This window comes from Balaenoptera borealis (genome assembly GCF_965194805.1).
Source record: "Balaenoptera borealis genome assembly, chromosome: 3".
Lineage (NCBI taxonomy): Eukaryota > Metazoa > Chordata > Mammalia > Artiodactyla > Balaenopteridae > Balaenoptera > Balaenoptera borealis.
Window position 1 is genome coordinate 78466759 of NC_138866.1, and position 12095 is coordinate 78478853.

A 12095-nucleotide genomic window follows, 5' to 3' on the forward strand; every position below is an offset into this window, starting at 1 on the left:
GTGCATCCATGTTCCTGCAAATGGCATTATTTCATTATTTTTTTATGGTGGAGTGATATTCCATTGTATACATCTGCCACATCTTCTTTATCCATTCATCTGTTGATGGACATTTAGCTTCCATGTCTTGGCTACTGTAAATCATGCTGCTATGAACATTGGGGTACATGACTCTTTTCTAATTAGAGTTTTATCTGGATATATGCCCAGGAGTTGGATTGCTGATCATATGGTAACTCAGTTTTTAGTTTTTTAAGGAAGCTCTATACCGTTCTCCATAGTGGATGCACCAATTTACATTCCCACCAATAGTATAGGAGGGTTCCCTTTTTTCCATACCCTCTCCAGCATTTATTATTTGTAGACTTTTTGATGATAGCTATTCTGACTCGTGTGAGGTGATACCTTATTATAGTTTTGGTTTGCATTTCTTTAATAATTAGTGATATTGAGTATCTTTTCATGTGCCTGTTGGCCATCTGAATGAGCATAGACTAATTTTGATACAATCACTAAAATCTAAATTATTCTGAAAAGAGGGCATGGTTAATAAAATCAAGGAAACAATAAAATTGGCCCAAATATATATTTTTAGAAGATTCCAGAACCAAAAGTCAAATATATATTTGTGTACCCCAAGATCAAAACCCTGCTAGTTAAATATTGATGTGAAGGTCTATCACCTAATGGCAAAAATTTCTTAAATTTCAAACCCTGAAAGTGATCCCGTCTATAGAGCATCCTGGATTTCTTGCAACCATAGTCTGGATGCATACATTGCTACAAAGATCTCTGGGAAATGCTCTTTGGCAGCAGATCTGGAAAATTATGAAAAAATACTCACCAGTATAAATTGTGTTAAAAGATGGTTATGCTACTTCCTGAACATTTAATAGCTATTTGCATTTATTTACACACATAAGTTGCATCACCATACTGATATAAACTGTTTCTGTTAAAATCCTGAGGAAGTGAAAGGGAGAATAAAGGGGGAGACAAGAATATAGTGGTTTGGTAAGGGTAGAATCAGCAGCCCCTCACCCCCAAAAACATTTCAAAAACTATCCTTCTCACAGGGATGATTTCAGTTTTTCCCACCTCATAAAAGGAAGGGAAATGATTCTTGATTGGAGAGGAGTTATCACATGATCATGTCTTGAACCTTTGCATTGTTTCCCCACTTTTCAACACTTGAGTGAAAAGAGGACAGGGGATGGTGACTCTCCTTCTGAAGTAAGGCAGGCCCAACATTGGGCCAGCTCCAAATCTAGGTCACGGTTAATGTTTCATCCACTGTGTCTTCCACCTGGAGCTCAAATGCAATGCTGAAATGCATTGGATTGGAGGTGATTGCTTTTTCTGGACACAGTATGAGAGTGATTTATGAGGGAGGAGACAGAAATGGGTGAGACCTGCAAAACCTAGTGTCTTCATACTGCTTAAGAGTGCCCTGCTTACCCCTGACTAATGTGGCAACAATTCTAAGGAGGCTTTAGTCAATATACTGTAGTACACACGATGCTCCTCACCTTGGCCTGGAATCAAGACCCTTTTGAAAAGTTAGCACGTTTCTTCACATGAAAGGAGCCATTCATGTCAATGGGTGTTTCACAGGTCCCAGGGTCAGAGTGTAGGCTAATGTACTCAGTAGTAAGTACCAGTCATCCTTCTTAACTAGGCCAGCATTTGTCCAGTTGAAATGGCTAATATATGTACTTCTAGATCCCTTTCTCAAGCTTTTAATGACTGCAGAAACCTCCCTCAAATATGATATTTGTTTCCTATTTTCTCAGTGCTAAGAAATGGGCAGCTTTTCTTTTTCTTCTTATACTGACTTGAGAGCTTGGCTTTTGACAATTTAAACTCTGTACGAAACCCTAGAATTTGGAACCGTTGTCTTTATTCACTCATTGAGGAACAAAGCCCCTTTCCAAAATAAATAGACTTGAGATTCAGACTGTGGAAGCTGGAAGGAGTAGAGTTAGGCATAGAAGTGCTGTATTTTGAAGACGCTCACCATGAAAAGAGTGCAGAGGTACAGAGAGGCTACAGCTATTGCTTGTAAGGATAAATCAGGTAGTGGATATTGTTATGGGCTGAATTGTGTTCCCCCAAAATTCATATGTTGAAGCCCTAACCTCCAGTACCTTATAATGTGACTGGATTTGGAGACAGGACCTCTAAAGAGGTACTTAAGGTAAAAGGAAGTTATATGGGTGAGCCCTCATCCAGTATGACTGGTGAATGTATAATAAGAGGTGATTATGACGCAAGCAACACAGACTGAGGGGTGATTACGTGAGGAGGTGAGAAGGTGGCTATCTGCAAGCCATGGACCAGAGGCCTCAGAAGAAACCAACCTGCTGACACCTTGATCTTGGGCTTCTAGCCTCCTTGGATTTCTGCTGCTTAAGGCACCCAGTCTGTGGTATTCTGTTATGGCAGCCCTAGAAGACTAATACAGATTTGAAAGTGCTTGTAATTGATAGAGTATTATACACATGCCGTTATCATCATCATTATTATGGAGAACATTCTAAAGCTAAAAGGGAGGGAGAAGGGGTATCATGGAGGAGCCAGGGAGTGGAAACCAGCCTGGACACACAGAAGCAACACATATCAATAAAAGTGTATTGAATGCTGACTATGTGTTAGGTGTACCAAGGTGAACAAGAGATGTGTTTTTGACCCCTAGCACATGTCAACATGATAAAGAAGTTACTGAAAGAACTAGAGACGCTCAGGGAGAAGGCAATTACTTCTGCTTGTTGGGTGTGGTGAGTGGAGGTTGGGGAGAGGAGAGTTTTCAGAATTTTCATAAAAAGAGAGTGGTATTTTGTGAAGCACATGACATGGGGACAGAGGAGGAAAGGCGTCAGGGGCACTCATACATGAAGGTATGCCATGTCACTGGGAAAAAGCACACAGTGTGATAGCAGGACAGAAGACGCATGGGAGAGTTCTGGGAACTAAGACCTGAAAACTAGGTTAGCATCAACTTGTAGAGGGCCTTGAATGCTGTGTGAAGGGACTTGGGTGCTATCATGTAGGCAATAATGAAGGAAAATATATTGTTTTCATTATCTCAATATTTCTTTAGTTTCTGCCCTTATGTTTTTTTCACTTCCATTGCACATCTTCACTCAGACTTCAAGTGCCTTCTCTCTCCCAGTCCACCAGGTTCCATCAGCCAAACTGCTCCTTAAAAGCCATCTTTTATAGAGGCTTAAGTGATTTTCCATTGACCCCCCCACCCTTGAAAAGTGTGGTGATAGCCACACTAGTGGCTGAAAAGTGATAGCCTTGATGTCCTAGACCCTGTGCAAGTTTTGTCACCAATTTGATGGATTTTTTTAGGGCATGTCATTTTTGCAATTTGTTAATAACTGACAAAACAGTCACTCACAGGGATCAGCCAAAGTATTTTGGGGTCTCAGAAAACATTGATTGACTAGGTGAGCAAAATGTGTCTAAAACTTGATGTATACCCCATTCTCTGGCCTGGGCATATCCTCTCTCTCTCTCTCTTTCTCTTTGTATCTGAATTAAAATAACATCTATCAATTATGGAATATGGCCAAAGAGTTAAAGACAAGTTATGAGATTAATTGGAAATTCATGCCATTCCTTGGAGAAGTTTCAGGAGGAATCTTTATTGATTCATGTTTATATATCACAGGGAAAAATGAAATCACATTCACTCTTTATTCAAAATAAACCTTATCACATATATGCAAATAGATATACAGAACCTTTTGACTGTGGTAGGGATACTGAAGGACACTGCAGAATATGTACCCACACAATTAGGTGGTAGAAGAATTTGCTAAATGTCTAAAAAGACAGAAACAGTCTTTTATCACTACATTTTCTGCTCCTGTGTACCAACTTGTAAATTAGAAGTAAATGTACATGCCTCTCTAGCTCTATTTTCAGCACACTAATAAAAAACTTCCATTTTGACCAAGAGTTAGTTTTCATGTTCTTAGAATTTACTCTTCTAACAGATTTTTAAAGTCCATTATATAATTTTAATTATAGAAAGGCCATTCTTGCAGAAGCAGTATAAACGAAGTGGTTAAGAATGAGAGCTCTGGTGTCAGATCACCCTGGTTCAAGTCCTGGTTCTTCAGTTTGTGGTGACCATGTCCTAGTCATTTTTATCTCTTTGCACCATAGAGGATCACTGTGAGGATTAAATGAAATAATGCAGCTAAAATGCATGCTTAGCACAGTAGTGGATGAAGGTAATAATCTGCTATATAGAAAAGAACATTCTCTGCTAAATACTGGGCCTCAAAAGTGCATTGATAGGGAAGCCATACAGAATGCAAATACAACTGTCATCTACAAGTACAAAGTCTCTTGTCAGTGGACAAGAAATGATAATGATGATGCAATTGGTAAACCATAATACCAGAAAAATCAGTCCCTTTACAAGTTTCAACCAGTGGTTCAGAAGAAGCTGACTTTACACAGCTCTAGCAGGAAGCTAAAAGTTCAGAGAGTTTGTGCTGATAGGGAATAGTTTTGAAATCTTGATACCTAGGTAGAAAAGGTCATTTTGGGTCTTATTGCTTAACAAAAGCCCTGTGGATTGCAGTATTAAAATCCTTAGGACAGCTGTGCCTCAGTGAGACAAAGACATTTCAGAATGGTGCTGAGAGCAGTTAGTGTGAAGAGCTTGCTCCTCAAGCAGAGTGGTGGAGTTCTTGTTTGGTGGTCTAAGTGCTAAGCTAGCATGCCACATGGATGAGTTCTCCTCTGTGTAAATGGGTCACGGGTACCAGAACCAGTGTAGGTGCAATCTTGTCCATCTCTGCCTCCAACAGTGTCTGGAACTCTAAAATGCAAAAACAGAAAAATGATGCGTTTTCACTGTTGACCTTGCACAGACCAGGTGCACAGTCAATAGTTGTTGAATACATTTATCTACCACTGCAAAGTCAATTTCTTTGGGGTTAGGACAGGGATAAAGACTCTTATATCTTGTACTGGCCTGACACCCAGCACCCACTGTGTCTGGGTCTGTGGTGTGTCTTGCTTGAGGAGTTCTCCATTATCATACCAAGTGGAACCAATGTTAAAATATTTACCAGGTCTCCAACTTTTCTGCTTTTTCATCTTAACAGAAATTCTACCTGTAACATGATTGAAATGAAAATGTCTTTTCCTACATCTGAGAATTATGTTCAGGTTAAGGTTATTTAAAATTAGAAAAGGGATACAACCCAAAAGAAACATTTAAGACAAAATATAGCGATGATAAAACCAGCAATATTAGAAGGCATTTGCTATTAATTTCATGATGTTAATCATGGGAGTGAAGCATGAGATATTATACATTATAAATATGGGATTGGAAGAAATATTAAGTATACATTTTATTTTATACAGCAGGTTCTTATTTGTCATCAATTTTTTTTTTTAATAAATTTATTTATTTATTTATTTTTGCTGTGTTGGGTCTTCGTTTCTGTGCGAGGGCTTTCTCTAGTTGCGGTGAGTGGGGGCCACTCTTCATCACGGTGCACGGGCCTCTCACTGCCGCAGCCTCTCTTGTTGCGGAGCACAGGCTCCAGACGCGCAGGCTCAGTAGTTGTGGCCCATGGGCCCAGCCGCTCCGCGGCATGTGGGATCCTCCCACACCAGGGCTCGAACCCGTGTCCCCTGCATTGGCAGGCAGACTCCCAACCACTGCGCCACCAGGGAAGCCCTGTCATCAATTTTATACACATCAGTGTATACATGTCAATCCCAATCGCCCAATTCATCACACCACCACCCCCACCACCACCACTTTCCCCCCTTGTTGTCCATACGTTTGTTCTCTACATCTATGTCTCAATTTCTGCCCTGCAAACTGGTTCATCTGTACCATTTCTCTAGGTTCCACATATATGCATTAATATACGATATTTGTTTTTCTCTTTCTGACTTACTTCACTCTGTATGACAGTCTCTAGATCCATCCACGTCTCAACAAATGACCCAATTTCGTTCCTCTTTTTTTTTTTGATTTTTTTTAAAATTAATTAATTAATTAATTTATGGCTGTGTTGGGTCTTCGTTTCTGTGCGCGGGCCTCTCACTATCATGGCCTCTCTTGTTGCGGAGCACAGGCTCCAGATGCACAAGCTCAGTAATTGTGGCTCACAGGCTTAAATGCTCTGCGGCATGTGAAATCTTCCCAGACCAGGGCTCGAACCCGTGTCCCCTGCATTGGCAGGCAGATTCTCAACCACTGCGCCACCACGGAAGCCCCCAATTTCGTTCCTTTTTATGGCTGAGTAATAGTCCATTGTATATATGTACCACATCTTCTTTATCCATTCGTCTGTTGATGGGCATTTAGGTTGTTTCCATGACCTGGCTATTGTAAATAGTGCCGCAATGAACATTGGGGTGCATGTGTCTTTTTGAATTGTGGTTTTCTCTGGGTATATGCCCAGTAGTGGGATTGCTGGATCATATGGTAATTCTGTTTTTAGTTTTATAAGGAACTTTCATCATACTGTTCTCCATAGTGGCTGTATCAATTTACATTCCCACCAACAGTGCAAGAAGTTTCCCTTTTCTCCACACCTTCTTCAGCCATTTGTTGTTTGTAGATTTTTTGATGAAGCCCATTCTAACTGGTGTGAGGTGATACCTCATTGTAGTTTTGATTTGCATTTCTCTAATAATTAGTGATGTTGAGCAGCTTTTCATGTGCTTCTTGGCCATCTGTATGTCTTCTTTGGAGAAATGTCTGTTTAGGTCTTCTGCCCATTTTGGGATTGGGTTGTTTGTTCTTTTAATATTGAGCTGCATGAGCTGTTTATATATTTTGGAGATTAATCCTTTGTCCGTTGATTCGTTTGCAAATATTTTCTCCCATTCTGAGGGTTGTCTTTTCATCTTATTTATGGTTTCCTTTGCTGTGCAAAAGCTTTTAAGTTTCATTAGGTCCCATTTGTTTATTTTTGTTTTTATTTCCATTACTCTAGGAGGTGGATCAAAAAAGATCTTGCTGTGATTTATATCAAAGAGTGTTCTTCCTATGTTTTCCTCTAAGAGTTTTATAGTGTCCAGTCTTACATTTAGGTCTCTAATCCATTTTGAGCTTATGTTTGTGTATGGTCTTAGGGAGTGTTCTAATTTCATTCTTTTACAGGTAGCTGTCCAGTTTTCCTAGCACCACTTATTGAAGAGACTGTTTTTTCTCCATTGTATATCATCGCATCCTTTGTCATAGATTAGTTGACCATAGGTGCATGGGTTTACCTCTGGGCTTTCTATCTTGTTCCATTGATCTATGTTTCTGTTTTTGTGCCAGTACCATATTGTCGTGATTACTGTAGCTTTGTAGTGTAGTCTGAAGTCAGGGAGTCTGATTCGTCCAGCTCCGTTTTTTTCCCTCAAGACTGCTTTGGCTATTCGGGGTCTTTTGTGTCTCCATACGAATTTTAAGATTTTTTGTTCTAGTTCCGTAAAAAATGCCATTGGTAATTTGATAGGGGTTGCATTGAATCTGTATATTGCTTTGGGTAGTATAGTCATTTTCACAATATTGATTCTTCCAAACCAAGAACATGGTATATTTCTCCATCTGTTGGTGTCATCTTTAATTTCTTTCATCAGTGTCTTATAGTTTTCTGCATACAGGTGTTTTGTCTCCCTAGATAGGTTTATTCCTAGGTATTTTATTCTTTTTGTTGCAATGGTAAATGGGAGTGTTTCCTTAATTTCTCTTTCAGGTTTTTCATCATTAGTGTGTACGAATGCAAGAGATTTCTGTGCATTAATTTTGTATCTTGCAACTTTACCAAATTCATTGATTAGCTCTAGCAGTTTTCTGGTGGCATCTTTAGGATCCTCTATGTATAGTATCATGTCATCTGCAAACAGTGGCAGTTTTACTTCTTCTTTTCCAATTTGTATTCCTTTTATTTCCTTTTCTTCTCTGATTGCCGAGGCTAGGACTTCCAAAACTATGTTGAATAATAGTGGTGAGAGTGGACATCCTTGTCTTGTTCCTGATCTTAGAGGAAATGCTTTCAGTTTTTCACCATTGAAAATGATATTGGCTGTGGGTTTGTCGTATATGGCCTTTATTATGTTGAGGTAGGTTCCCTCTATGCCCACTTTCTGGAGAGTTTTTTATCATAAATGAGTGTTGAATTTTGTCAAAAGCTTTTTCTGCATCTATTGAGATGATCATAAGGTTTTTATTCTTCAATTTGTTAATATGGTTTATCACATTGATTGATTTGCGTATATTGAAGAATCCTTGCATCCCTGGGATAAATCCCACTTGATCATGGTGTATGATCCTTTTAATGTGCTGTTGGATTCTGTTTGCTAGTATTTTGTTGAGGATTTTTGCATCTGTATTCATCAGTGATATTGGTCTGTAATTTTCTTTTTTTGTAGTATCTTTGTCTGGTTGTGGTATCAGGGTGATGGTGGCCTCATAGAATGAGTTTGGGAGTGTTCCTTCCTCTGCAATTTTTTGGAAGAGTTTGAGAAGGATGGGTGTTAGCTCTTCTCTAAATGTTTGATAGAACTCACCTGTGAAGCCATCTGGTCCTGGACTTTTGTTTGTTGGAAGATTTTTAATCACAGTTTCAATTTCTTTACTTGTGATTGGTCTGTTCATGTTTTCTATTTCTTCCTGGTTCAGTCTTGGAAGGTTATACCTTTCTAAGAATTTGTCCATTTCTTCCAGGTTGTCCATGTTATTGGCATAGAATTGCTTGTAGTAGTCTCTTAGGATGCTTTGTATTTCTGCAGTGTCTGTTGTAACTTCTCCTTTTTCATTTCTAATTTTATTGATTTGAGTCCTCTCCCTCTTTTTCTTGATGAGTCTGGCTAATGGTTTATCAATTTTGTTTATCTTCTCAAAGAACCAGCTTTTAGTTTTATTGATCTTTGCTGTTGTTTTCTTTGTTTGTATTTCATTTATTTCTGCTCTGATCTTCATGATTTCTTTCCTTCTGCTAACTTTGGGTTTTGTTTGTTCTTCTTTCTCTAGTTCCTTTAGGTGTAAGGTTAGATTGTTTATTTGAGATTTTTCTTGTTTCTTGAGGTAGGCTTGTATAGCTATAAACTTCCCTCTTAGAACTGCTTTTGCTGCATCCCATAGGTTTTGGATCGTCGTGTTTTCATTGTCATTTGTCTCTAGGTATTTTTTGATTTCCTCTTTGATTTCTTCAGTGATCTCTTGGTTATTTAGTAACGTAGTGTTTAGCCTCCATGTGTTTGTCTTTTTTACGTTTTTCCCCTGTAATTCATTTCTAATCTCATAGCGTTGTGGTCAGAAAAGATGCTTGATATGATTTCAATTTTCTTAAATTTACTGAGGCTTGATTTGTGACCCATGATGTGATCTATCCTGGAGAATGTTCTGTGTGCACTTGAGAAGAAAGTGTAATCTGCTGTGTTTGGATGGAATGTGCTATAAATATCAATTAAATCTATCTGGTCTATTGTGTCATTTAAAGCTTCTGTTTCCTTATTTATTTTCATTTTGGATGATCTGTCCATTGGTGTAAGTGAGGTGTTAAAGTCCCCCACTATTATTGTGTTACTGTCAATTTCCTCTTTTACAGCTGTTAGAAGTTGCCTTATATATTGAGGTGCTCCTATGTTGGGTGCATATATATTTATAATTGTTATATCTTCTTCTTGGATTGATCCCTTGATCATTATGTAGTGTCCTTCCTTGTCTCTTGTAACATTCTTTATTTTAACCTCTATTTTATCTGATATGAGTATTGCTACTCCAGCTTTCTTTTGATTTCCATTTGCATGGAATATCTTTTTCCATCCCCTCACTTTCAGTCTGTATGTGTCCCTAGGTTGAAGTGGGTCTCTTGTAGAGAGCATATATATGGGTCTTGTTTTTGTATCCATTCAGCAAGCCTGTGTCTTTTGGTTGGAGCATTTAATCCATTCACATTTAAGGTAAGTATCGATATGTATGTTCCTATGACCATTTTCTTAATTGTTTTGAGTTTGTTTTTGTAGGTCCTTTTCTTCTCTTGTGTTTCCCACTTAGAGAAGTTCCTTTAGCATTTGTTGTAGAGCTGGTTTGGTAGTGCTGAATTCTCTTAGCTTTTGCTTGTCTGTAAAGCTTTTGATTTCTCCATTGAATCTGAATGAGATCCTTGCCGGGTAGAGTAATCTTGGTTGTAGGTTCTTCCCTTTCATCACTTTAAGTATATCATGCCACTCCCTTCTGGCTTGTAGAGTTTCTGCTGAGAAATCAGCTGTTAACCTATGGGAGTTCCCTTGTATATTATTTGTCATTTTTCCCTTGCTGCTTTCAATAATTTTTCTTTGTCTTTAATTTTTGCCAATTTGATTACTATGTGTCTTGGCATGTTTCTCCTTGGGTTTATCCTGTATGGGACTCGCTGTGCTTCCTGAACTTGGGTGGCTATTCCCTTTACCATGTTAGGGAAGTTTTCGACTCTAATCTCTTCAAATATTTTCTCTGGTCCTTTCTCTCTCTCTTCTCCTTCTGGGACCCCTATAATGCGAATGTTGTTGGGTTTAATGTTGTCCCAGAGGTCTCTTAGGCTGTCTGCATTTCTTTTCATTCTTTTTTCTTTATTCTGTTCTGCAGCAGTGAATTCCACCATTCTGTCTTCCAAGTCACTTATCTGTTCTTCTGCCTGAGTTATTCTGCTATTGATTCCTTCTAGTGTAGTTTTCATTTCAGTTATTGTATTGTTCATCTCTGTTTGTTTGTTCTTTAATTCTTCTAGGTCTTTGTTAAACATTTCTTGCATCTCCTCGATCTTTGCCTCCATTCTGTTTCTGAGGTCCTGGATCATCTTCACTATCATTATTCTGAATTCGTTTTCTGGAAGGTTGCCTATCTCTACTTCATTTAGTTGTTTTTCTGGAGTTGTATCTTGTTCCTTCATCTGGTACATAGCCCTCTGCCTTTTCATTTTGTCTATCTTTCTGTGAATGTGGTTTTTGTTCCACAGGCTGCAGGATTGTAGTTCTTCTTGCTTCTGCTGTCTGCCCTCTGGTAGATAGGCTATCTAAGAGGCTTGTGCAAGTTTCCTGATGGGAGGGACTGGTGGTGGGTAGAGCTGGCTGTTGCTCTGGTGGGCAGAGCTCAGTAAAACTTTAATCCGCTTGACTGCTGATGGGTGGGGCTGGGTTCCCTCCCTGTTGGTTGTTTGGCCTGAGGCAACCCAACACTGGAGCCTACCTGGGCTCTTTGGTGGGGCTAATGACAGACTCTGGGAGGGCTCACGCCAAGGAGTACTTCCCAGAACTTCTGCTGCCAGTGTCCTTATCCCCACGGTGAGCCACAGCCACCCCCCACCTCTGCAGGAGACCCTCCCAACACTAGCAGGTAGGTCTGTTTCAGTCTCCCCTGGGTTCACTGCTCCTTCCCCTGGGTCCCGATGTGCACACTACTTTGTGTGTGCCCTGCAAGAGTGGAGTCTCTGTTTCCCCTAGTCCTGTCGAAGTCCTGCAATCAAATCCCACTAGCCTTCAAAGTCTGATTGTCTAGGACTTCCTCCTTCTGTTGCCGGACCCCTAGGTTGGGAAGCCTGACGTGGGGCTCAGAACCTTCACTCCAGTGGGTGGACTTCTGTGGTATAAGTGTTCTCTAGTCTGTGAGTCACCCACGCAGCAGTTATGGGATTTGATTTTGCTGTGATTGCGCCCCTTCTACTGTCTCATTGTGGCTTCTCCCTTGTCTTTGGATGTGGGGTATCTTTTTTGGTGAGTTCCAGTGTCTTCCTGTCGATGATTGTCCAGCAGCTAGTTGTGATTCTGGTGCTCTCGCAAGAGGGAGTGAGAGCACGTCCTTCTACTCCACCATCTTGGTTCCAATCCCCTAAGTATACATTTTTATTAATAAATAATAAAAGCAAAAGAAGAAAACAAAAATCTTTTCTAATATCATCCAACTTCTTGGTAAATAAAAATTTCTCATATGGCAGAATTTCCTCTCTAAACTGAGAAATTCTCTTGTAACTAAAACTGTCACGAAGCTGCCACATTAGACTAATGACCTTTAGTTATAATCGGAATAATTGAATTTTAAATTGTCAAGAAAATGGAACTAAAATTCATAAAAT

General features: G+C 39.5%; 1 protein-coding gene and 1 long non-coding RNA gene across 4 annotated transcripts in view; one reads left to right on the plus strand and one right to left on the minus strand.

The window, feature by feature from the left end:
- The window catches only part of LOC309625505, a 156049-nt gene that overhangs the window by 90716 nt on the left and 53238 nt on the right, over window positions 1-12095 (plus strand). The window lies entirely within an intron of this gene.
- Window positions 1738-12095, minus strand: part of DPH6 (diphthamine biosynthesis 6) — a 445312-nt gene continuing 434954 nt past the window's right edge. The window contains exon 15 of the mRNA XM_082384997.1: window positions 1738-4843. The gene's annotated coding sequence lies outside the window, so the exon portion shown is untranslated. The remainder of the gene's footprint in view (window positions 4844-12095) is intronic.